This window comes from Malania oleifera, chromosome 5 (assembly GCF_029873635.1).
Source record: "Malania oleifera isolate guangnan ecotype guangnan chromosome 5, ASM2987363v1, whole genome shotgun sequence".
NCBI lineage: Eukaryota > Viridiplantae > Streptophyta > Magnoliopsida > Santalales > Ximeniaceae > Malania > Malania oleifera.
Genome location: NC_080421.1, coordinates 57,462,417 through 57,489,010, shown reverse-complemented (window position 1 = coordinate 57,489,010; position 26,594 = coordinate 57,462,417). Strand labels below are relative to the sequence as shown.

Sequence of the window (26,594 nt, the reverse complement as noted above, 5' to 3'; positions counted from 1 at the left end):
ATTTGGAGTTGCAGCCCTAGTCGCGCCACCGCTACCCAGCGAGTTAGTGGCTATCAGGTACCCCGCCTTCGGCTGCACTGGGAACCGCAGCCCCAGCCGCGTTGCCACTTGAGTCCTCTGCCTCCTAGCCCTAGTATTTTTTTTTTTAATTAAAATTTGGGCAATTTTATTATGGAATATTTAATTAAGTCGAGTATTAATAATTAATACAAATATTTTTTTCTTAAATTGTTGATTTTTTCTTTATCTTTATAGCATGCCTAGTTGAACTTTATATAATCATTATGATAAAATGAAATGTGGAGTACGTAATTAGGCTAAAAGGACAACGAAGCCTTTCAATAGATAGAAAACATGCGAGTAATGATATTTAGAGTAATATTAATCATATTATTCTGTGTCTATGTTCTAATTAATATCTTTTAACATTTCCTCTATGTCATCTTGTAATTGATATTTTTCAAAAATATTTAAGGTATTTTAATATGAACTAAATAAATTTTCATTCATAAAATAATACAAATAATAGTAATAAATCCTAATAACAAACCTCCTCAGTAGACTATAAAAATATTTGTGGCATCCTTGTACTGTGCATAAGAAATTATATGATAAAAAATTACAAAATTGTTTATTAAAAAATACAACTATCCAATAGGGTGAACCCTTTGCCATTGGTCCTATATGGGTGTTACTTCCACCAGTTGTATCAAATTTATTATGATTTCATTATGACTAATTTAAGGGTTTTTTTATTTTTTTTTTCATATGATAAAATCATGTTAAATCTGATATACACGTACGATATATTTAATATTTTTTTTTTGTCTTATTGAGGTTTTTCACCTTTGATTTGTATAGGTTTTATTTATTTATTTATTTTGAAAAAAGCATATATAATAATAATAATAATAATAATAATAATAATATTTTTTATTTAATTTAGAATCCTATTTATTTGTTTATTTATATTATATATAAATGAAGCCCAAGCATGTGGGCTTCCAAAGCAAGTGGAATCTTGTTGAAAATGGGACCTTACGAATCCCATTTTGTCATCTCTTCCTCTCTCTTTTTTTCCCTTAAAATAGGAATGGTAGGTTGAATTTTTTTTTTTATTTGGGAGGAAGATGCGTGGGGGAGAGTTCTTCCTAATTCAAAGTAAAGCAACGACCACTGATATAAGACTCATTTATCAATTTAATTCAAATCCCCATTGTTGTATAAACATATTACTTCAATTTTCACTTTATGGTATGCAAAAAATCTTAAGTGTACAGTGAAAGGTCAAGAACTAAATGTCATATGAAGTAAAATGTCAAATTAATTATTGTCATTTCATGTATTCATTGAAGCTTAGACCCATTTAAGAACGGTTACTATACATTTATACCTAATCGTACATGTGAGACAAATCAATTGTTATATTTCAATTAATTATTAGTCATACTATGTTGACTAATAATTACTTGAACATGTTAATTATTTGTTTCACTTACGATTAGTAATGTTTGTATTTCAACCATTCTTGGATTGTCCAATGTGGACAGTTCAGGAAATTGTATTTACATTGTTGTCATCGTTCACGCTTTATCAATTGTCATTATATATTTCGAGCGCGTCTCTACTTGTGTTCTCTGGGTGCATAGTGGGGTATTGTGACAATTTTTTAATGATGGAAAACTAGCAACATGTTCACTTCCCCCCATCTTATGTACTTGGAGAGACATGGGGAGATGCTACCGAAATTTATAACGACTACGACGAAGGAATTTGAGTGATTGATTGTAATGTAAATGCAACATTCTTGAATGGGATAGGATCCGTACCCTTTAGAGTATGATGGTTGATTATAGGATTCACGATGCATGCATTATAAACATTATGAGAATGTAATGAACATCATTTACTTGATCATGTTATAGGGTAATTAATGAACATGGATAATAGTTGGATGAACGCTCGGGGTAGGTTTTTGCCAGAATACGTGAAAGGGGTACATGATTTCATAGAGTTCGCGCGTCCTCATGCAGACAAAGCTAGTAGAATAAGGTGTCCTTGCAAGAAATGCCAAAACATAACATTTAAACACATTGATTTGGTCCATTCACATTTATTAGACTTTGGAATGGAGAAAAAGTACACAACATGGGTGTTCCACGGTGAAGATTACACAGTTCAGAGCGATGATGATAACGATGAAGATGAGGGGGCAAATATAGTAGGTGGTGATACCTATTTGGAAAGGGTAATTGAAATGTTAGGTGACTTGCAAAGGGGGATTGCAATGGACACGAGCGATGTGCCTGTGTCGTGTACTGGTGATGAATCTACTTTAGTAGGCATTGTACCTTGCGATGCTAGTACATTGAATCGACTCGGTAAATCATTTGCTAATCTCATGAGGGATGCACGGGTGCCTCTATATCAAAACTGTAAAAAGTTCTCAAAATTAGAATTTTTGATAAAGTTGCTTTATGTAAGGACAATGCATGGGTTATCTCAAAGCGCATTCAACATGCATTTAAGCCTCATTAAGGTAGCACTGCTTGATGGTGAAACACTTCCCAAGTCTTTTTATGAGGCGAAAACATATATGCTTGAATTGGGTCTCGGTTATACTCTAATACATGCATATAGGTATGATTGTGCACTCTTTTATGGTGAACACGAAAATGCAAACGAGAGCCCAGAATGTGGTGAACCGAGGTATACAACTAATTAGAAGAAGGGTAAAAATATCCCCAAAAAAGTTTTGCGATATTGTCCATTAATCCCGCAGCTGCAACGATTGTATATGTGCAAAAGGACTGCTATAGATATGAGATGACATCAAGAGAAACGTCTTTAAGATGGAAACACCCTTAGCCATCTAGCGGACTCCGAAACTTGGGCCGATTTTGATTAAATGCATCCGTGGTTTGCTAGTGTTCCTCGCAACATCAGACTTGGCCTTGTGTCACACCCCGAACCCACAAGTGAGTCCTAGGTGTGAATTTAAGTAACCTAACCTGTCTCTGTTTCAATTAAAACATATATGATACAACATAAAAGAGGGTCTGACCCCGTGGGGTGAACGGATGCCCGATATACATACATACAAACGTTCATACTCATCAAAATATGCAGCGGAATATGGTCTTTTATACACCACCAGTATCATACCAGAGTCTATACTATACAAGTTAGGATATACATTCCCATAATACAAAACATACCCCAGGTGTCTACAAAACTATCCAGACGACCTGGATACCAAAACTCGTACCTAGACGGTACTAGCAGTAGCTACAACACCCTTGCTTCCAGATGCTAGGATGCTACTTACCGCTACCTGAAGGCCTTGAAAAATATTGTACGTACATTCAGGGTGAGACACCTCTCAGTAAGGAAGAAAACAGTTTATATCAGTGTGTGGCATACCAGTGTCATTTTACATACTTCATAACACTATACATACGATACAGTTTGAAACAATTCGTACAGTTTCATACAAATACATACAATTCCAGTATTTTCAGAAAACCATTCCAGTTCATATGATACCCAACATACATACATACATACATACAGTTAGTGTTGTCACACTAGTTCGCAACTACACCAAGTCACCTCGTCTCACAGCGATTACATTGCTACTATGCAACTACGCTACGACGATCAATACCCAATGGTGAATCCATTGCATCATACGCAACTACACAAGGTCACCTAGTCTCACAGCGATTACATTGCCATATGCAACTACGAAGATCTACGACTCAGGCCTAATAGTGAATCCATTGCTACATACGCAACTACATAAAGTCACCTAGTCTCACCACGATTACATTGCCATACGCAACTACGCTGTGACGACCTAGGCCCACAGTGAATCCATTGCAACATACGATGTAGCATATAGCTCACACCACTTCGGTGACCAACCAGAATTAAACTGGTGATATTTCACACCCTCGAATATAGAGCTGGTCACTCTCGACATACAGTAATTAGCCGCCCCTAGCCAATTTCACAAAACCTGGAATCATTTTGGAACTCACGTCCCTATACATTTTAGCGTACGGTAATTAGCCACCACATAACTATTTTACAAATACCTGGAACAATTACATACATCCATATATACCACACTTATTTGGTTTATGGCAAATCATATCATTTACAAATTCAAATATACAGTTTATGCTAATATGGATTATGGTCATCTCAATAATATAGTTTTAATACAACCAACAGATTTCCAAACAAAATAGAGATGATACCCGAAATCCCCAATTTTTCCAAAAAACTGTAACCCGAAAATCTTGCATTTTTACCCGATAGATTTTCCCAAATAAGTAGTCAAAACATACATACGATCGTAGCCTACAGGCTTACCGATCCTAATTTCAAAAATGGACTGATATAAACAGAATCCCCTTACCTTAACCCGAATTCCAACTACGAACTATACGGTCCTTGTTGGCCTCATAAGGCTTACAATTTTTATTTTGATGATAACAAATCAAATGATATGTTTAATATGTTTCAAGAAAAAGTTTTCAGGAAAACAGTAAAGCTCAAGTGCAAAAGGAAGATTATGACTTATAAAGAATTCTTGAAGAATACAAAGTAAAGCCTATGGACACTAAAGAGCATAAAGAACAAAGTTATACTGTGAAAAGTTCAAACGAAAGATTGTAAGCACAAAGCTAATGGAAGAACAAGTTTGAAGACTAAAAGAGTTATATTAAGGATATTCTAATTGTAAGTACTTCAAGGTTAAACTCAAATATAAAGTGGTTTGAAGCTTATAGAAAATCAAAAATATTTTTTTTAAAAGATATTTTTAATAAATAAAAAGGGCTTAAGAAGAGAAGATTTTTTTTTGAAGGGTCAGGTAACTGCCATGATGAGGCAGGCAATTGCCACATTAAGAAAATGATTTTTTAAAAAGTCAGTAGCTAGACAGGCGACTGCCTAACCAGCCAGGCGCCTGCGTGAACAAGTTAGGCAATTGTCTTGGTTCTGGCAGGCGACTACCTTGGTTCTGTGTTGAGAGTTGCCTTGTGATAGGCGACTGTCACTCGAACGTTGGTATTAATTCTCTCAACAGGAAGATTTTTTAAATCACGTTTTTGAATATATTTATTTCAAAATATTTAGAAATAAATTTTAGGAATCTTAGGGAGTAATGGTTGGCTTCTAAAATATCTATAAATAGTCAAAATCTTCAAAGGTTTGAAACAAGAAAATTGATTATTATTATTAAAGCAATATTCAAAGGTTTTTGAAATCAAACTACCTTCAAAGTTTTCAAATCTAGCAACCTTCAAAGTTTTCAGATCCAAGCAACCTTCAAAGTTTTACAGCAAGCAACCTTCAAAGGTTTTTAGATCAAGTAAAGTTTTCAAAGGTTTTTAGATCAAGTAATCTTCAAGTATTCAAATTTCTCAAAGGATCTAAAACTCTCTTGTGCTTAAAAATTCTGATCTGATATTGATTTATATTTTGAAGCAAAGCTTTCAAAAATCAGAATCTTTCATCTTTCTTTAAAAAATTATTTGGTAATTCATACTAAATTTTGAGCTTCAAATTTCTTATATTTGAATTACCTTGAAGTATAAGTGAGCTGATCACTGTACTAATTTACTCTATTGTGAGAGTTCTCTTTTGTACACAAATCTCTTTATCATCATTATTAAACGATTCAGAGTTGTTGAATCATTGGACCAAACAAAAGGTTATTGTTTGGAGAGGTGGGCTCTAGCCTAACAGAAGGAGTGGTTGTAAATAGGTATTGTTCCATCAGGTAAAGGAACTGATATAGTGGAATCCTTTGGTGTTTTGCCAAAGGCAAGGATGTAGGCTGTGTTGAAGCCGAACCTTGTAAAAATTCTTGTCTCTTTCTTTCTGCTTTATTTTACATTCTTTACTTGCTATTGTTATAAGATTTATAAGTGCAGGTTGCAGGTTCAAAATTAAGAAAGAAAGAGAGGTACTTGATTAATAGAAAGTACATTTTGATTAATTGTTTGCAGAAACCCAAAAAGAGAGTACGTTGATTAATCTACGGAAATCTTAATCAAGTAAAGTGAATACTAAGAGACTACAGGGAAATCAACAAAAGCTTAAATATTTTTTTATTGATTGATTTCATTGATTAAATTGTAATTTTAAATTTCAGATTTCTTAAGTGTGGTTATTTTTCATATATATATCTTGATTTCTAGGTTATTAAAATCAGAAAGTTTAAAAATCACTAAATTATAAAAAGAATCCAATTCACCCCCCCTTCTTGGGAAGCTATTCCTCATTTCAATTGGTATCAGAGCCTAGTTATAGAAATTCCTAACAAGAAACTATAAAAAGATGTAATGGTAAACATTGGAGTAACACCCTTTGGTGAAGGACAATCCTCAACTTGTCCACCAATCTTTTGTGGACACAATTACACTTTTTGGAAAAAGAGAATGGAAATATATCTCCAACACATGGATTGGAAAGTTTGGGAAGTTGTTATGGATGGAAATCTTATTCCCACTAAGTTAGTTGATGGAAAATACATTCCAAAAGAAAAGAAAGACATGACAGACATAGACTATAAAATGCTTCAGATAAATGCAAGTGCTATAAATGCATTATATTGTGCATTAGATGCTAATGAGTTTAATCGAGTCATGGCTTGCAAAACAGCTAAGGAAATTTGGGATAAGTTAGAAATAACTTATGAAGGAACTGTCGATATTAGATACAATAGGATAGATATGCTAACAAGTGAATATGAAGCCTTCAAAATGAATTCTAAAGAAACAATATCAAGCATGTACACCAGATTTACCCACATAATAAACTCTTTAAGTACCTTAAGAAAAACCTATACTACATATGAAATGATTAGGAAAATTCTAAGAGGTCTACCCTCTATTTGGGAACCAAAGGCCATAACTATCAGGGAAGGTAGAAACCTTAAGACTACGTCTTTGGATGAACTTATAGGTTCACTTTTTACATATGAAATGGCACTGAACGAAAGAAATCCCAAACCAAAGCATAAAAAATCCATAGCTCTAAAGGCATCTAGCCATAGCTCTAGTGAAGAAGAAAGCGAAACAAGTGACCTAGATCAAGATGAATTGGCATTCATTACTAAGAGACTAGGAAAATTCTATAGAAGAAATAAAAGATTTCCTAGAAAATTCTACAAAAAGAAAACTGAAAAAGGAGATATAAGTAGGAAAGAAAATAAAGGTAAAAATGAATTACCAATTTTTTATCACTGCAAAAAGCCAGAACATATTAAACCGGAGTGTCCATTGTTCAAGAAGGACAAGAAGAAAAAGAAGGAAGCAATGAAAGCTACTTGGAACAATTCAAGCTCCAGCGAAATTGAAATTGAATCAAGTGAGCAAGAGATGGCAAATATATGTTTCATGGCAAATGATGAAGAGGTAAATTCTTATTACTCTTCAACAAAATCTCAAAATGTATCGTGTGATGAGTCATGTGATAGTTTGCCTTCTTACAAGGAATTACAAATTGAATTATTTTCACTACATGAAAGATTCATAAAAGTATCTAAAAGAAATATAACTTTGAAAGATCAGAATCAAGAACTAGTAAAACAAATAGAATCATTCAAAGTTATTGAAGAAGAAAGGAAAACTTATATTAAGAAGTTGGAAGAAGAAATAAAACAAGAATTAGATAAAACTCATAAAAATAGGTTGAATAAGAAAGATTTAGAAATAAATGAATTCAAAAAGATAGTTGAGGATAAAGAAAAGATTATCTATAACCTTACTAAAGGTAAAGAAAACTTTGAAAAGATGATTGGACAGCAAAAGCTTCATGGAAAAAAAGAACGAATAGACTACAATGGTAAAACAAATAAAAAGAAAAAAAAGCTATACATAGGATATTTTGTTAAGGAAGCTAAGTTCTATGCTAGAACTTCATCAAATAACAAACATGAACACACCACTTGCTATATGTGCAAGACTAAAGGTCATATAATGTTTAATTGCCCATTAAAAAAAAATATGTAAGGAGAATGGAAAACAAATAGTGGAACCAATAATAAAACAATGAATGTCAAAAGAATTTGGGTTCCAAAAACTAACACATAGCATCCCTCATTTTAGGTTTGTCTTAGGACAACAACGACAACGGACAAATGGTACTTAGACAGCGGATGCTCAAGACATATGACCAGTGACAAGACCAAGTTAGCTACCTTAAAACAAAAAGATGGGGGATGCGTCACCTTCGGTGACAATGCCAAAGGTAAAATTGTTGATATAGGTAAAATTGGTAAAGAATCCTCACTCACTATAGATAATGTGCTATTAGTGGAAGGACTAAAACATAATCTTTTAAACATTAGTCAATTAAGTGATAAAGGGTTCGAAGTAATGTTCATGAAATAAAAATGTGTTATCCAAAATCCCAAAAATAAAGAAACCTTGTTTATGACTCATAGAATAAATAATGTTTATTGTATAAATCTTGAGAAAATAGCAAATCAAAACATAACTTGTTTAACAGCTATGAATGAAGTGAGTTGGTTATGGCGTAGGAAATTAGGACATGCTAGCATGGACCTACTATCTAAACTATCTAAGAAAAATCTTGTAAAAGGATTACCAAACATTAAGTATGTAAAAGACAAGATGTGTGATGCTTGTCAAAAGGGAAAACAAGTAAAAACAAGTTTTAAAAAGAAAAAATTCATATCCACCAAGAGACCCCTAGAACTCCTACACTTAGACTTGTTTGGTCCAACAAGAACCTTAAGCTTAAGTGGAAAACAATATGCTTTTAAAATAGTAGATGATTTTTCAAGATTTACTTGGGTAATCTTTTTAGCAAACAAAGATGAAGCTTGCAAACAATTAATAACCTTATGCAAGAAACTACAAAATGAGAAAGGTTATAATGTAACAAGCTTTAGAAGTGACCAAGGAAGAGTGTTTAAAAATAAATAAGTTGATAAATTTTGTAATGAACATAGAATAACCCACAATTTTTCAGCACCCAGAACTTCACAGCAAAATGGAGTTGTTAAAAGGAAAAATAGAACTTTGCAAGAAATGACAAGAACAATGCTCAATGAAAATAGTTTACCTAAGTATTTTTGGGCAGAAGCTGTAAATATAGCATGTTATATTGTAAATAGGGTATCAATAAGATCAAAAATAGATAAAACACCATATGAACTTTGGAAAGATAGAAAACCAAATATATCCTACTTTCATGTATTCAGTTGCAAATGTTTTATTTTAAATACTAAAGATGACCTGGGAAAATTTGATGTAAAGTCAGATGAAGGTATTTTCTTAGGTTATTCTACAAATAGTAAAGCTTATAGGATTTATAATAAAAGAACTTCTACAATTATGGAATCAATTCATATAACTTTTGATGAATCAAATCATTATAACATTAAAGATATGAATGATGAAAAAGAAGTCACTTCACAAAAGGAAGAAGTTCTTGAAATAAAAGAAAAAAAGAATAATGATGCATTAAATGAAAACTTTTCAGAGAAACTGAAACTTCCTAAAGAGTGGAAATATAACAAAAATCACCCAAAAGAACAAATTATTGGTGAAGCATCAAAAGGAATAACCACTAGAGCCTCACTAAAAAATATTTGCAATCATTATGCTTTCTTATCCCAACATGAACCAAAAAATATTGAAGATGCCTTAAATGATGATTCTTAGATTATAGCTATGCAAGAGGAATTAAATCAATTCGAAAGAAGTCAAGTATGGGAACTAATACCAAAACCCAAAGATAAATCAATTATAGGAAGTAAATGGGTGTTTAGAAATAAGAAGGATGAAAATGGAGTTGTTGTGAGAAATAAAGTTAGGTTAGTGGCACAAGAATATAATCAAGAAGAAGGAATTGATAATGATAAAACTTTTGCACCTGTGGCATGGATGGAAGCCATTAGGATGCTTTTAGCCTATGTAGCCCATAAGGATTTTTAAGTTATATCAAATGGATGTGAAAAGTGCATTTTTGAATGGATATATAAATGAAGAAGTATATGTCAAACAACCTCTAGGGTTTGAAAATTCTAAAAATCCAAACCATGTATTCAAATTAACAAAAGCCCTTTAAGGTTGAAACAAGTTCCAAGAGCTTGATATGAGAGATTAAGTAATTTCTTACTTAAAAATGAATTTACAAGAGGAAAAGTTAACAGTACCTTATTCATTAAAACTAAAAACAAAGATATGTTATTAGTTCAAATATATGTGGATGATATTATATTTGGAGCTACAAATAAAGATCTATGTAAAGAATTTGCCACATGTATGCAAAAAGAGTTTGAGATGAGTATGATGTGAGAATTAAATTACTTTCTTGGATTACAAATCAAACAAGAAAAAAAATGGAATTTTCATAAATCAAACAAAATATATTAAAGACATGTTAAAAAAGTTTGATATGGAAGAATGTAAACCCATAGGAACTCCTATAAGTACTTCAACTAGTCTTGACAAAGATGAAAAAGGAAAACAAGTTGATACCAAGCATTATCAAGGAATGATAGGAATCTTACTCTATTTAATAGCAAGTAGGCCAGATATTATGTTTAGTGTACGTATGTGTGCAAGGTGTCAGTTAGCTCTTAAGGAATCACACCAAACAACTATCAAAAGAATCTTTAGATATCTATTAGACACACTTGAACTAGGATTATGGTATCCAAAGGAATCTGAATTTGAAATGATTAGTTATTCAGATGCAGACTTTGCTGGATGCAAAATAGATAGAAAAAGCATAATTGGAACATGTCATTTTCTAGGACATTCGTTAGTTTCATGGTCTTCAAAGAAATAAAACTCTGTAGCATTGTCCACAACAGAAGTAGAATACATTGCTGCAGGAAGTTGTTGTGCACAAACATTGTATATAAAACAGCAATTAAAAGATTTTCAAATACAATACCAAACTATTCCTATCAAATGTGACAACACAAGTGCTATAAATATATCAAAAAATCTAGTATCTCACTCAAGAACAAAACACATTGACATAAGACATCATTTCTTGAGAGATCATGTGCAAAACGAAGATATAATGCTAGAATTTGTAAATACACATGATCAATTAGCAGATATTTTCACAAAACCTTTATCGGAAGAAATATTCAAATTTATAAGAAGAGAATTGGGCATGCTTCATAGTCGTGAAGTAATTTAGGAATTGTTCTGGTTGTCAGGCGACTGTCACCAAGGTGCTAGGTGACTGCCTGACTACTGTCTTATAAAATTCCACATAGACAGGCGCCTGCCACATTCAGGCAGGCGACTGCCTCGCGATGGGTAGGGTTTAAAACCCTATTTTAGGTCATTTTAAAACCCACTAGGCACCTGACCATTCATTTTTTTCTCTTTAAAACCCTTTGTCTCTATCACTCTCTATACACAAATCCTGCTTAAAGCATCTAGCTACCTCATATCAAATCCTTCCTCCACACAAAAATCCGAATTTAACTTAAAGTTTCCTTGATTTTCTTCTTCATCTAAACATGCCTAGATCAAAATCCGTTGGTATTAAAGGATCCTCCTTTTCCACAAGAATAAACAACGATGAGGTGGAGAAATGGTTGGTCACTCCACACGCCAAACACCTTTACCGAAATCAAATTGCTTCAACAAAACCAATATTAGGTAAGGTACTCGACGTAATGTTCTTCAATTCCGATTTCCCCGAAATCTTGGAACTTTTCAAGAACATTGGATGGGATAAGTTTATCACCTACCAAGCTAAAGGCTATTATCCTAATGTTGTATGTATTTTTTACGCACATGGAGCGATGCGAAAATGGAATCAAAACAAATTTTCTTGGGAAAGACATCCATCTAAATCCCATATCTTTGGGAAAGATTTTTCGAATTAAGCCGGGGGATTTTGAGATTCATATTATTGAGAAGCAATGGATTATGGCTCAAGGTTTTACACCACAAGAGGTTTTGCCATTGGTTATGACTGCCACTCTAGTAAACTTTGGTCATCCTCCACTTTATAAGCAACTTAGTTTGAAAGCTCTCATTTTGCACAAGCTCATTACAAACAACATTTTACCACGATCTGGTTCTCACGATCACATTTCATTTCTGGATTGTTTTGTAATGTGGTGCATTTTGAAAGGGAAGAAGATGGATCTTCCAAGTTTGATCATACAGTGAATTATCATGAAAGTTGATGCTCCCCGTGTTGTCCTACCATATGCGGGAATGTTGAATATGGTTTTCGCTCATTTTAATGTTTTAACTCCATCATTCAACTTTACTAGCAAGACGTACTATGATATCTTTTCTGACACTGTTCTAAAACGAATGGCTATAAAAATTCTCCTCAAGGGTGGTTCCATAAAGGACATAGGAATGTCCCATCTGCACCACCACCTTCTTCATCATTTATTTCCACACCTTCAGTTCAGCCTGATCCAGATACTCCGTCATGGTTTGTTCCATTTTTTAACCATTATATGACATTTAGTGATGGTACGAGATCTGGTCTTGGTACTTTGCAAGAAAAGGTTACATCCATAGAAACTCACTGTTCACAAATTGATAAGCGGGTTGAAAAGATTGAGCAACAATTAGCTAGCTCCTCTAAAGGAAAATCTCCTATGAGTATCAGCTCTGCCACATCTAGTGAGGATGAATCTGGAGAACAAGAAGAAGGAGAAAATGACAGTGAACAAGAGGAAGGAAATAATGAATCAGAAGAACAAGAAGAAGAAGATGATGAAAGTGAAAATATGGAAGCCTCTGATTGATGTGCTTTTATGTATCACTTTTATGTGTTTTTATATATTCAAGTTTTATCCGCTAGGCTATCTTTGGTGTTCTAAAACTAGTACTTTGACTTGCAACATTTCTCTGTTTTGGTCTCTCTTTCTCCTTTTTGATTGATGTCCAAAGGGGGAGAAAATGTTTAAGAGAAAGTGCAAAAATATGATGGTGGTTTGTAAACCTTTATTATGATTTGTGACTTTTAATAGAAATGTTTAAGAGGAAGTCTTTTATGGATGGATGTTTCTTTGTACTTATATGCATAAATTATAACTTAAAATATATCATGCATATTGATAGGGGGAGCCATAAAAATTAAAAACTTATTATTTTTGCTCTCGATTTGTCGTCATAAAAAATGGGGAGATTGTTGGCCTAATAAGGTTTACAATTCTTATTTTGATGATAACAAATCAAATGATATGTTTAATATGTTTCAAGAAATAGTTTTCAGGAAAACATAAAGCTCAAGTGCAAAAGGAAGATTATGAATTATAAAGAATTCTTGAAGAATACAAAGTAAAGCCTATGGACAATAAAGAGCATGAAGAATAAAGTTATACTGTGAAAAGTTCAAAGGAAAGATTGCAAGCACAAAGCTGATGGAAGAACAAGTTTGAAGACTAAAAGAGTTATATTAAGGATATTCTAATTGTAAGTACGTCAAGGTTAAACTCAAATATAAAGTGGTTTGAAGCTCATAGAAAATCAAAAATATATTTTTTTAAAAGATATTTTTAATTAATAAAAAGGGCTTAAGAAGAGAAGATTTTTTTTTGAAAGGCCAAGTGACTGCCATGATGAGGCAGACTACTACCACATTAAGAAACTGATTTTTCAAAAAGTTAGTAGCTAGACAGGTGATTGCCTAACCAGCTAGGCACCTGCGTGAACAAGCTAGGCGACTGCCTGCATTCTGTGTTGAGAGTTGCCTTGTGATAGGCGACTGCCAAGTCGTGGCAGGTGACTGTCACTCAAGCGTTGACATTAATTCTCTCAATGGAAAGATTTTTTAAATCACGTTTTTGAACATATTTATTTCAAAATATTTGGAAATAAATTTTAGGAATCTTAGGGAGTAATGGTTGGCTTCTAAAACATCTATAAATAGTCAAAATCTTCAAAGGTTAGAAACAAGAAAATTGATTATTATTATTGAAGCAATATTCAAAGGTTTTTGAAATCAAGCTACCTTCAAAGTTTTCAGATCCAGCAACCTTCAAAGTTTTCAGATCCAAGCAACCTTCAAAGTTTTACAGCAAGCAACCTTCAAAGGTTTTTAGATCAAGCAAAGTTTTCAAAGTTTTTTAGATCAAGTAATCTTCAAGTATTCAAATTTCTCAAAGGATCTAAAACTCTCTTGTGCTTAAAAATTCTGATCTGATATTGATTTATATTTTGTAGCAAAGCTTTAAAAATCAGAATCTTTCATCTTTCTTTGAAAAATTATTTGGTAATTCATACTAAATTCTAAGCCTGAAATTTCTTATATTTGAATTACCTTGAAGTATAAGTGAGCTGATCATTGTACTAATTTACTCTATTGTGAGAGTTCTCTTTTGTACACAAATTTCTTTATCATCATTCTTAAACGATTTAGAGTTGTTGAATCATTGGACCAAACAAGAGGTTATTGTTTGAAGAGGTAGACTCTAGCCTAACAGAAGGAGTGGTTGTAAATAGGTATTGTTCCACTAGGTAAAGGAACTGATATAGTGGAATCCTTTGGTGTTTTGCCAAAGGCAAGGACGTAGGCTGTGTTGAAGCCGAACCTTGTAAAAATTGTTGTCTCTTTCTCTCTGCTTTATTTTACATTCTTTACTTGCTATTGTTATAAGATTTATAAGTGCAGGTTGCAGGTTCAAAATTAAGAAAGAAAGAGAGGTACTTGATTAATAGAAAGTACATTTTGATTAATGGTTTGGCGAAACCCAAATAGGGAGTAAGTTGATTAATCTGCGGAAATCTTAATAAAATAAAGTGAATACAAAGAGACTGCAGGGAAATCAACAAAAGCTTAAATATTTTTTTATTGATTGATTTCATTGATTAAATTGTAATTTTAAATTTTAGATTTCTTAAGTGTGGTTATTGTTCATATATATATATATATATATATATATATATATATATATATATATATCTTGATTTTTGGGTTATTAAAATCAGAAAGTTTAAAAATCACTAAATTATAAAAAGAATCCAATTCACCCCCTCTCTTAGGAAGTTATTCCTCATTTCAGTCCTCAAAACTACGAATCGAGATCCCAAAACCTACAAACCATAGTACAAAACATACTTACAATCTGTACTATTATACATATACTGAATCAGAAATGAAAACCGAGCCTTACCTCGATTTTGGTCCAAAACCCGAAATCGCTCCAAATGAGATTTTGATCCGCTAGAAACGTAGAGAATCCTTCACTGATCCTCGCAGTATCGTTGGATTTACGAATCTAGCAACGAACGGCAAAGAAAACTAGAGAGAGAGAGTGTAGGGAGATTTCTTAGAGAGAGCAAGAGAGCTTTTCCAAAACTTAGCCAAGAAGCAAACCCCCAAAAGATCTTTTATAAGCCTTTGACCGAAAGGATTTCATCGACGAATTGGTCTCCTCGTCGATGAGGTCTTCAGGGATTTCGTTGACGAGGCAGCGATTTCGTCGACGAACCTTGATATTTAAATTTCCATGAACCCTTCGGCTTTTTCTCATTGACGAGCCTTTGAATTTCGTCGACTAGAAGTCCACTACCTTCATCAACGAATTGTGGCCTCGTCGACGAAGTCCGTGCCCATTCCATTTTTCCCTTCTTTTACATAATAAACCTATATATCATGGTTCGGGTCCTTACACCTTGCTTTAGATGGGTCTAATCCTTTCGGTAACTAGAATAACCCGTAAAGTATATGGCCAGTTATGATGATGCCATACAATATGCCGCCATGGTGATGTATGAAAGAACCTTTCATTTATGTGTCTCTGCTCATTCTTGGATTGATGGCACCTGATAATGATATTGATGTTTACCTATGTCCGTTAATTGATGAGTTAAAAGAATTATGGGAAAAAGGAGTGGAGACATTCGATGTGGAAACCGGGACAACATTTTGGATGCATGCTACAATCTTGTGGACAATTAATGATTTCCTTGCTTATGACACCCTATCAGGTTGGAGCACCAAAGGTTACTTAGCATGCCCGGTATGTAATAAGGATGCTGGGTCCTTATCCTTGAAGCATGGCTACAAGTTATGCTTTATGTGTTATCGTCGTTTTCTACGAACTACACATCCTTGGAGGACTCGTGGCGTCATAAGCTTTAATGGAAAACCTGAACAAAGGTCACAACCAAAGTGACTAAGTGGGGAAGAGATATTAAACCAGCTAAGGTTGATTGGAGATGTGAAATTTGGGAAACCACCGACCAGTAGAAAAAGAAAACGCACTAAGTGGGAGTTGAATTGGACAAAGAGAAGCATCTTCTTCGAGTTGTCATACTGGAAAGATCTTCTACTACGCCTCAACTTGGATGTCTTGCACATCGAAAAGAACATTTGTGAGAATGTCATTGGTACATTGCTTGATGTAAATGAGAAGACAAAGGACACCGCAAATGTTCGCGAGGATATGGAAGATATAGGAATACGACCTAAGTTGCACCTGTTTCATGATGGGGACAAAATTCTCATGCTATCAGCTTGTTACACATTTTCGAAGGATAAGAAGAATAAATTTTTCGAATGGTTGAAATTAGTGAAGTTCCCCAATGGATATGCATCGGTCATAGCTCGATGCATAAACACGAAGGAAGGGAAGATGCTAGGAATGAAAAGTCATGACTATCACGTCCTTCTACAACGGGTTCTACCCATTTTCCTTTGTGGAGACTTGGCTGAAGATGTTCGCTCGGTGCTAATTAAGCTGGGAATCTTTTTTTGCCAATTGTGCTCCAAAAAATTGAGCATAAACGTACTTGAATGGTTAGAGGATAACATCGTGATCATACTATGCAAGCTGGAGAAAATATTTTCGCCAGCATTCTTCGATGTGATGGTCCACCTACCTGTCCATTTACCAAGGGAGGCCATAATTGGAGGTCCGATTCAATATCGTTGGATGTATCCTATTGAGAGTTAAATTATAAAGTATTTGTATAATGGTTACGTGATTTCCTTGTTTTTATTATTATTTTATTTATTGTGTCTACAAGTCTATAATGTTATGTAAAATGCACAGGTTCTTATTCACTTTGAAGGGGTATGTGTGCAATAAGGCACGGCTAGAATGTTCAATCATCGAGACATACATTGACAGTGAATATCTTGCATTTTGCTTAATCTATTTACATGATATTGACACAATGTTCACTCATGAGGAGCGAAATGTAGATGTTCATGCTATTAATGCAGAAGATGAAGAACCCAGGAGCTCTATATTTCAAGAAAATGTTTGACCTCTCGGTGCACGAGTTTACGATTTCATTGATATGGACGACCTACAAAAGCCTCATTTTTATGTCCTCAATAATTGTGATGAAATTGGTCCATATATTAAGTACGTGGTTCCAAACTCCTTACTTTACATTGTTTTTACATATGCATAATTATATACTTAGTTGACATTAACATGTACTACTTTGCATATAGCAAACATAAAGCTGAACTCCAAACCCAAAATGAACAAAATGTTGAAGAAAGATATAAGAAAGAATTTATCAATTTGTTTGGGAGTCGTGTAAGTAACAAATACTGCTTGAGTGAGAAGCAATCTATGTTTTCACTATTGATGGTTTATTCTTCTAAACTCTTGTTTATTTAAGAGATGAAAGTCATGTATTACAATAAGGAACCTACGACAAGTAAAGATTTATACGCGTTGGCATGTGGCCTTGATTACGCGCTTAAATTGCGTAATTAGGTGCTTTAATTCATGCATTGTAAATGATATTTTGTATTTAAATGCCTAATTACTCTCAATATTCTAACATTGTGTTCTATTTATAAAATTTGGGTTTTATTGAGTAATGTATGAAATTTTGGTATTTTTTATTGTAGAGCAACTGTTGGAAGCTAAAAAAAACCGACAGTACTTTGCAATCTCATCAAGGCAGAAATCAGACGTGAAGTTAACATATGCCGTTTTATGGATTTTTTCGACAATTCTTCGTAATCTTGGCGTAACTTTCTCATAAGAGCTTCGATTGAGATGATTCAAAATTCTAGGAAAAGCTGAAAAAGAGCTCTACATCTTTTATGTTTTAAGCTTTGAGAGTTATGGGCTGTAAGAGGGTTGAAAGTGGGCTTGAAAGAGGAGGGTAGTTCATGTACCTTTGAAAAAAAAAAAGAAAATAAAAAAATCAAAAAATGAGATGTGACCCAGCCATGCAGCCGGGTCATCTCATAAGGGCAGTGTGCGCTAGGTACATCCAAAGGAAATACAAAAGAATGGAAAGAAAAAAAGAAAGGAAAGGAAAGCAAAGAACGAAAGGACAAAAGGAAAGGATGGAAAAGTCAACAAGGGAGGGTTTCCTTGTGGGGGGAGTGCCGTGTGCAAGAGGAGATTTGGAGAGAGCAGCGTACGCTGGGGGCTGGAGGAAGAGAGGCCGCACCATAGGAAGAAAAAAAAGGATTTTTCTTGGGGAGAAATAGAAGGGAGGCCAAAGCACATAGGGTTTCTTGGAAAAATTATTTTTTAGAGAGCTTTCTTGTGGTTTTCTTTTGGGGGTGCTGTAAAGATACATACACAGCTAGCAAAGGAGAGTTGGAAGCACGTAAAAATACTATCTTTTCAGAATCGAAAGGCGGCGAACAACGGCGGTGTTCGGGGTGTTCGTGACGCGCGACGGCGGTGCGGCGAGTGTTGATCTTTTTCGTACACTCCAAATTGAAGAAAATATGGTAAAATCTGTTATGTTGGATTTTATTTTCGGAATGAACTAAATTTTTGAATTCTAGGAAAACGATGTAGCCAGTTTCAAACTATGCTTGCTCTTTGATGCTAATCTGAAATAGTTTTCATTAATGTTTGTTTGAGTTATTCTATGCCTAATGCTTTTAATTAACTAGCCATTAATTAAATGATTTTAGTCTTGTGATTTGCTACCGAAAGGGGGGATTATAGGATAGATCTTGGATAATTCAGCGTAGGTAAATATAGAGATCGAAAGACTTGTATGAACCTACGTAGCATAAAAAATCGAGGGTCTTACTGCGTTCTTGCGTTATTAATTTGCATACTCTTATGTTAAATAATAAACAAGAATAGGTTCCGATTGACTATCGAAAGAGGCTTTTGGAAAAATTGGCGATTTGCTAACAAACAGAGAAAACGAAGTTAAATTAGCTAAATGAGCAAAGCATAGTGAGAAACTAGGTGAAATCGGTTTCCTAGAAGTTTTCACCATCATCAATTTGACACGCGGTATTCAGTTTTAAATTCTCCTGAATAGTTTATTTAAAGTAGCTTTGTTTAAATTTTGCAGTCTAAAATTGTTAATTTTTCTAAATAAAATCAAGGTTAGTAAAATTTCGGTACTTGGTAAAATTAAGACATCAATCCCTGAGGACGATACTCTACACATCATTATATTATAAAACTACGATACTGTGCACTTGCAGTTTGCACCGGTCAAGTTTTTGGCGTCGTTCCCGGGGATTGAGTTTTTCTTATTTTTGCCAATATCGATACAACGTAATCTTTGTTTTAATTTAGAATTCTCTTCTTATATTTTTATTTTTTTATTTTCTTTATTTTATTTTATTATTATTTTTTTGTATTTCTGGTGTGTTTTTTTTTTTTTTATGTTGGATGCGCAGGGCTAGAACACGTGACATTATTCCTTTTGATCTGGAGATTGAAAGAACGCTCAGAGCACTAAGAAAAAAAAAGGGTATTAGCCATGGAGAATGGACAAGATAATGCGCAGCCACGCGCCTTGAAGGATTATGTGCGACCAGTTGTGAATGACAATTATTCGGGTATCAGACGTCAGCCCATTAATGCCAACAATTTTGAGCTCAAACCCGCATTAATCAGCATGGTGCAGCAGGCCCAATTTAGTGGATCGCCACTTGATGATCCCAATATCCATCTGGCGATGTTTTTGGAGATTTGTGATACTGTGAAGATCAATGGTGTTACTGAAGACACCATTAGACTGAGATTATTCTCTTTCTCTTTGAGGGACAAAGCAAGAGGTTGGCTACAGTCGCTACAACCTGGGAGTATTACTAGTTGGCAGGACATTGCAGAAAAATTTCTAGCTAAATTCTTTCCACCTGCAAAAACAGCTCAACTCAGGAGTGAGATTGGTCAATTCAAGCAGCATGATTTTGAATCACTCTATGAAGCATGGGAAAGGTATAAAGATTTGATTCAACGCTGCCCACAACATGGATTGCCAGATTGGTTGCAAATTCAGATGTTCTATAATGGGTTAAATGGGCGAACGCGGACTTTAGTTGATGCTGCATCTGGGGGAACTTTGATGTCAAAGACACCTGAGGGTGCTACTGCTCTTTTGGAAGAAATGGCCTCAAATAACTATCAATGGCCAACTCAAAGAACTATGGCTAAGAAAGTTGCTGGAATTCATGAATTGGAGCCATTTGCTGCACTTTCAGCTCAAGTTGCTTCTTTGTCTCATCAGATTTCATCTTTGACAACCCAGAGGATACCACAAGGTGCAGAATATGTGGCAACTACAAGTAGGACAGATTCGAGTATTGGAGCAAGTCAAGAGCAGGTTTAATACATCAATAATCGGAACTATAATTATCGTGGTGATCCTTTGCCACAATATTACCATTCAGGGCTTCGAAATCATGATAATTTGTCTTATGGAAATACAAGGAATGTGCTGCAACCTCCTGCAGGATTTGAAAGTCATCAAGGTGAGAAGAAGATGTCACTTGAGAATGCCATGATATCTTTTGTTGAGGAGAAAAAAGCAAGGTTTAAAAAGACAGATGCACGGCTAGACAACATTGAGACTCATTGCAACAATATGGGAGCCACTATGAAGAACCTTGAAATACAAATTAGGCAACTGGCCACGACTATAAATACCCAACAGAGAGGAACTTTTCTTAGCAACACAGAAGTGAATCCTAAGGAACCATGCAATGTCATCACACTTAGGAGTGGAAGAGAAATTGATAAATCACCAGCAAAGGAAACCATGTCCACACCTACACCTGAAAAGAATGGCCGAAGCAAGAATAAAGGGGAAGAAGAGGAGATTGTGGATGATACACGAAGAGAGACAGACATGCTTCCAGCAATTTCATTTCCTGACAATCCTCCTATTCTCTCTACTCCACTTCCTTATCCTCAACATTTTCAAAAACAAAAATTAGATAAGCAATTTTCTATGTTTTTGGATATTTTTAAGAAAATTCACATAAATATTCCTCTTACAGATGCCTTGGAACAAATGCCAAACTATGTCAAATTCCTGAAGGAGATCATTTCAAAGAAAATAAGGTTGGAGGAGTTCGAAATAGTGAAGCTTACCGAGGAGTGTAGTGCTATTCTTCAAAAGAAATTGCCTCAAAAATTAAAAGATCCAGGGAGTTTTACTTTGCCTTGCACTATTGGAAATTTATTTTTTGATAAAGTTTTATGTGATCTTGGTGCTAGTATTAATCTTATGCCACTTTCTGTTTGCAGGAAATTGGGACTTGGAGAGATGAAACAAACAACCATTTCATTGCAACTAGCAGACCGATCCATTAAGTATCCACGTGGAATCATAGAATATGTATTTGGTAAAAGTGGATAAATTTATTTTTCCTGCTGATTTTGTGGTGTTAGATATGGAGGAAGACCAAGAAGTCCCGCTAATTCTTGGCCGACCATTCTTGGCCGACCATTCTTGGCCACTGCAAGGGCTTTAATTGATGTTCAAAAGGGTGAGTTAACATTGAGAGTGGATAAGGAAGAGGTTATGTTCAACATCTACCAAGACATGCGATTCCCAGAATATCCAAGCACTTGCTTTCGGGTAGATGTCATTCAGCAAGGTGTAGAAAAAGTCTTTCAAAAAGATGTACAAGTTGATCACCTAGAACGATCCTTACAGCAGATTACAACACAGCAACGTGTGGGGAGGCTAGAACCTATGGTAGCAAGGACAGATTCTGTAATCTCTAAAGGAAAGACGCAACAACCTATATCTCTAGAGTTGAAACAATTCCCTGAGCATTTTCGCTATGCATTCTCGGGTGATGCGTATGAAAATGCAAAAATCTACAAAGAGCAGACGAAGAAGTGGCATAAAAAACAGATTCTTAGGTGTGAGTTTGCTCCAGGACAACAGGTTCTACTCTTCAACTCACGATTAAAACTCTTCCCAGGGAATATATTCAGAGTTAATGGTTAGAGATTGAAGCACTATTATGGAGAACAAATGGAGAGGAACTGTGCATTTATTCCTCTTGGTGATCTTGGTTGATGAAGATTGAAACGTCTGGCTGGATACGTTAAAACAAGCGCTTATGGGAGGAAACGCAAAGAGTTTTTCTTTTGTTTATTTCCTTTATTATTTATTTATTTATCTATGCACTTTTGAATAATTTAGATTTTCGATGCAGGTTCATTTGGCATGAGTACAGAGCTGAAAATTAGACTCCTCGACGGATTCACCAATAAGTCAGGGAAGTTTCTTTCTTTTCTTCAATCCTTCTCATTTTTGAATAATATTGAAAAAAAATGTGTGAATATGGATGATTAGGCCATGCGTGACACTACTTATGCCCTTCATATACCTGCATATAACCTAGGAGTACACACTAGGTCATTTATGTGTAGTTTCTTTTTATATGGCTAAACTAGGAATCATAACTCATTGAAAGTTGATTGGTAGTGCACTTGTGTTAATCTGGCTATATAAACTTTTGTATCTACATGGTATCTCTTGAGGCTAAAAAAATACACGTTCACGTAACTTGTAGCACTTAGGGTTCCTTGTGAACACTGAGAGAGCACCCGTGGAGACTTTGACACCTTGTGAGGTACTGTTGAGCCATTTATCGCTCTTTTGAGTTTTGACGTCAACTCAGAGTTCATGAAACTCAACTTTCCCTATTTTTTTTCTGGATACTCTTTGTACACTAGTCTTGGTTTTTGAATTGCTAGCCGAGAGGTGACATCTAGTGGGGAGATAAAAACTTAGGTCTTGTAGCCTACTCAAGATGTGAAGGCCGAACCACCCCTAGAAATAGACTTATTTTATGGACTCTTGTTTGAGCTTAATGCACATGGGTGGTATGAAACAATAAAAGAAGTGTTATGATTGTCCTAATTGACCATGAAAAGAAAGAAATTGAAAAATGAGCAGAACAAAGAAAAAGAGAAATAGAAATACCCTACAAGAGGTGAAAGATTAATACCTGCTCCACACAACTACAACAAAAGTCAAGGACAAGATGCATGTTATCCACATATGAAGACTCTTCACCCGCCTAATGCCTCAGATGTATTCACGCTTAGTTTGTGAATAAGTTGATCTAGAGTGGTCTCGGTTGGACATGGCGAGTAGGTGAGAAGATGCTAGGGTGAAGGACCCGACACCTCCTAAACAGGCTTGATCCTTTTCAGACTAGTCCACTCCATACATTTAGCGTTTGTTCCTTGCAGTATGTGGGATGTTTGATCATGATACTCCTCCTCACATACGATGAGTGAACCCATCCTTTTTGAGTGTTTTTGAGAGTATACCAGTTAGGCCGAGTCAAAGTGACAGTTTTTTAGGTGTCCACGGATATCCTGGGTGTAACGAGTCACGCACATTACACGTGCTTCAAGATTTTGCCTATTTATACTTGAATTTATATGGCTACATTAACTCTAAATTGTGCTCGCTGGTTAATTTTACGTGAGTTTACTGTTCTTAATGGCTATATAATGATGAGATTTGCATGAATGAGTTACTTCGGAGTTGCATGAATTGGGTATGAATGAGTTTGTGTGTAATTTGGTGATATTCCTGTATGTGAAAGGGTATGGTTGTGTTGCCTGTGTATTCATTCATTGAAATTGGTATGACACCACCCTAAATTGCATTCACGTTATTTGCTAGGGACTAGCAAAACTTTAGTTGGGGGGTGTGATTATGCGCTTAAATTACGTAATTAGGTGCTTTAATTCATGCATTGTAAATGATATTTTGTATTTAAATGCCTAATTACTCTCAATATTCTAACATTGTGTTCTATTTATAAAATTTGGGTTTTATTGAGTAATGTATGAAATTTTGGTGTTTTTTATTACAGAGCAACTGTTGGAAGCTAAAAAAAACCGACAGTACTTTGCAATCTCATCAAGGCAGAAATCAGACGTGAAGTTAGCATACGCCGTTTTATGGATTTTTTCGACAATTCTTCGTAATCTTGGCGTAACTTTCTCATACGAGCTCCGATTGAGATGATTCAAAATTCTAGGAAAATATGAAAAAGAGCTCTACATCTTTTATGTTTTAAGCTTTAAGAGTTACAAGCTGTAAGAGGGTCTAAAGTAGGCTTGAAAGAGGAGGGCAGTTCATGTACCTTTGAAAAAAAAAAAAGAAAATCAAAAATTCAAAAAATGAGATGTGACCCAGCCATGCAGCCGGGTCATCTCATAAGGGCAGTGTGCGCTGGGTACATCCAAAGGAAAGACAAAAGAATGGAAAGAAAAAAAGAAAGGAAAGAAAAGCAAAGAACGAAAGGACAAAAGGAAAGGATGGAAAAGTCAACAAGGGAGGGTTTCCTTGTGGGGGGAGTGCCGTGTGCAAGAGGAGATTTGGAGAGAGCAGCTTGCGCTGGGGGTTGGAGGAAGAGAGGCCGCACCATAGGAAGAAAAAAAAGGATTTTTCTTGGGGAGAAAGAGAAGGGAGGCCAAAGCACATAGGGTTTCTTGGAAAAATTATTTTTTGGAGAGCTTTCTTGTGGTTTTCTTTTGGGGGTGCTGTAAAGATACATACACAGCTAGCAAAGGAGAGTTGGAAGCACGCAAAAATACTATCTTTTCAGAATCGAAAGGCGGCGAACAACGGCGGTGTTCGGGTTGTTCGTGACGCGCGACGGCGGTGCGGTGAGTGTTGATCTTTTCCGTACGCTCCAAATTGAAGAAAATATGGTGAAATCTGTTATATTGGATTTTATTTTCGGAATGAACTAAATTTTTGAATTCTAGGAAAACGATGTAGCCAGTTTCGAACTATGCTTGCTCTTTGATGCTAATCTGAAATAGTTTTCATTAATGTTTGTTTGAGTTATTCTGTACCTAATGCTTTTAATTAACTGGCCATTAATTAAATGATTTTAGTCTTGTGATTTGCTACCGAAAGGGGGGATTATTGGATAGATCTTGGATAATTCAGCGTAGGTAAATATAGAGATCGAAAGACTTGTATGAACCTATGTAGCATAAAAAATCGAGGGTCTTACTGCGTTCTTGCGTTATTAATTTGCATACTCTTATGTTAAATAATAAACAAGAATAGGTTCCGATTGACTATCGAAAGAGGCTTTTGGAAAAATTGGCGATTTGCTAACAAATAGAGAAAACGAAGTTAAATTAGCTAAATAAGTAAAGTATAGTGAGAAACTAGGTGAAATCGGTTTCCTAGAAATTTTCACCATCATCAATTTGACACGCGGTATTCAGTTTTAAATTCTCCTGAATAGTTTATTTAAAGTAGCTTTGTTTAAATTTTGCAGTCTAAAATTGTTAATTTTTCTAAATAAAATCAAGGTTAGTAAAATTTCGGTACTTGGTAAAATTAAGACATCAATCCCTAAGGACGATACTCTACACATCATTATATTATAAAACTACGATACTGTGCACTTGCAGTTTGCACCGGTCAGGCCTCGATCAAGGAGTCAATCTCTACAGAAGTGCATCGTCAATGAGTTACGATTTCATACAAAGTCCCTCAAACTACATAGAAGAACCCAAAATTGTGAAGTTGCGGTGCTAGGCACAGAAGAAGATAAAGAAATTGACTACTTTGGTGTGCTGGATGACATTATAAAGCTTAGCTATGGAGCCAATAGACTCGTCCACCTGTTCAAGTGTACCTAGTGGGACATCGACAATAAAAAGACTAGGATAAACACCGATGTCTACTTTAACAGTGTCAATTTTAGCAAAACATGGTATCAAAATGACCATTTCGTACTTGCGACACAGGCAGAACAAGTATTTTACCTTAAAGACACCGAATTGAAGGGTGAATCGCATGTGGCCCAAAAGATTCCTCCCTGAAGTTTGTACGCTATTATAGAAGTTGCAAATGGGGAGATGAGTGCCAGTGAGACTGCATTCCAAGAAGACGAGCCACCTGTCAGTGCAGTAGCGCAATCTGCTTTAAATGTTGTCAAAGAAGGCGCCAATCCTATGCCATTGCGTAAGGATGGTGCCACGGAAGAACACGTAGGGACTGTTGACATTACAATTGAACCTTCTGTAGACGTTCACTTCATCGACAATGAGGGAAGTAATGGGGAAGATGAAACAGGGGTCAAGTCTTATAGTGAAGAGGAAGACACTTTACAAAGTGAGGATGATACCGATATTGAGGACGTATAGGGGGGTAAGCATGTTATGTTTGTCACTATATATCAGACATATGTAAATAACTTAAAATATATGTATTATGCATCCATCTAATATTCATACTTCTTATATTTACTTGTCTAATAATTTGCAGATATGGCACCAGGAGGTCGACTTTCGAACTTGACCCATCGATGATCCACTTTAGCAGATATGTAGAGAACTTCCCTAGGAGTGTCATGAT

General features: G+C 35.1%; 1 non-coding gene across 1 annotated transcript; it reads right to left on the bottom strand.

Moving 5' to 3' along the window:
- Window positions 1-20,099: 20,099 nt before the first annotated feature.
- On the bottom strand, window positions 20,100-20,206 carry LOC131156917 (small nucleolar RNA R71). The gene has a single exon (XR_009137179.1). It is a non-coding gene; the product is annotated as a small nucleolar RNA R71 (small nucleolar RNA).
- Window positions 20,207-26,594: the final 6,388 nt, after the last annotated feature.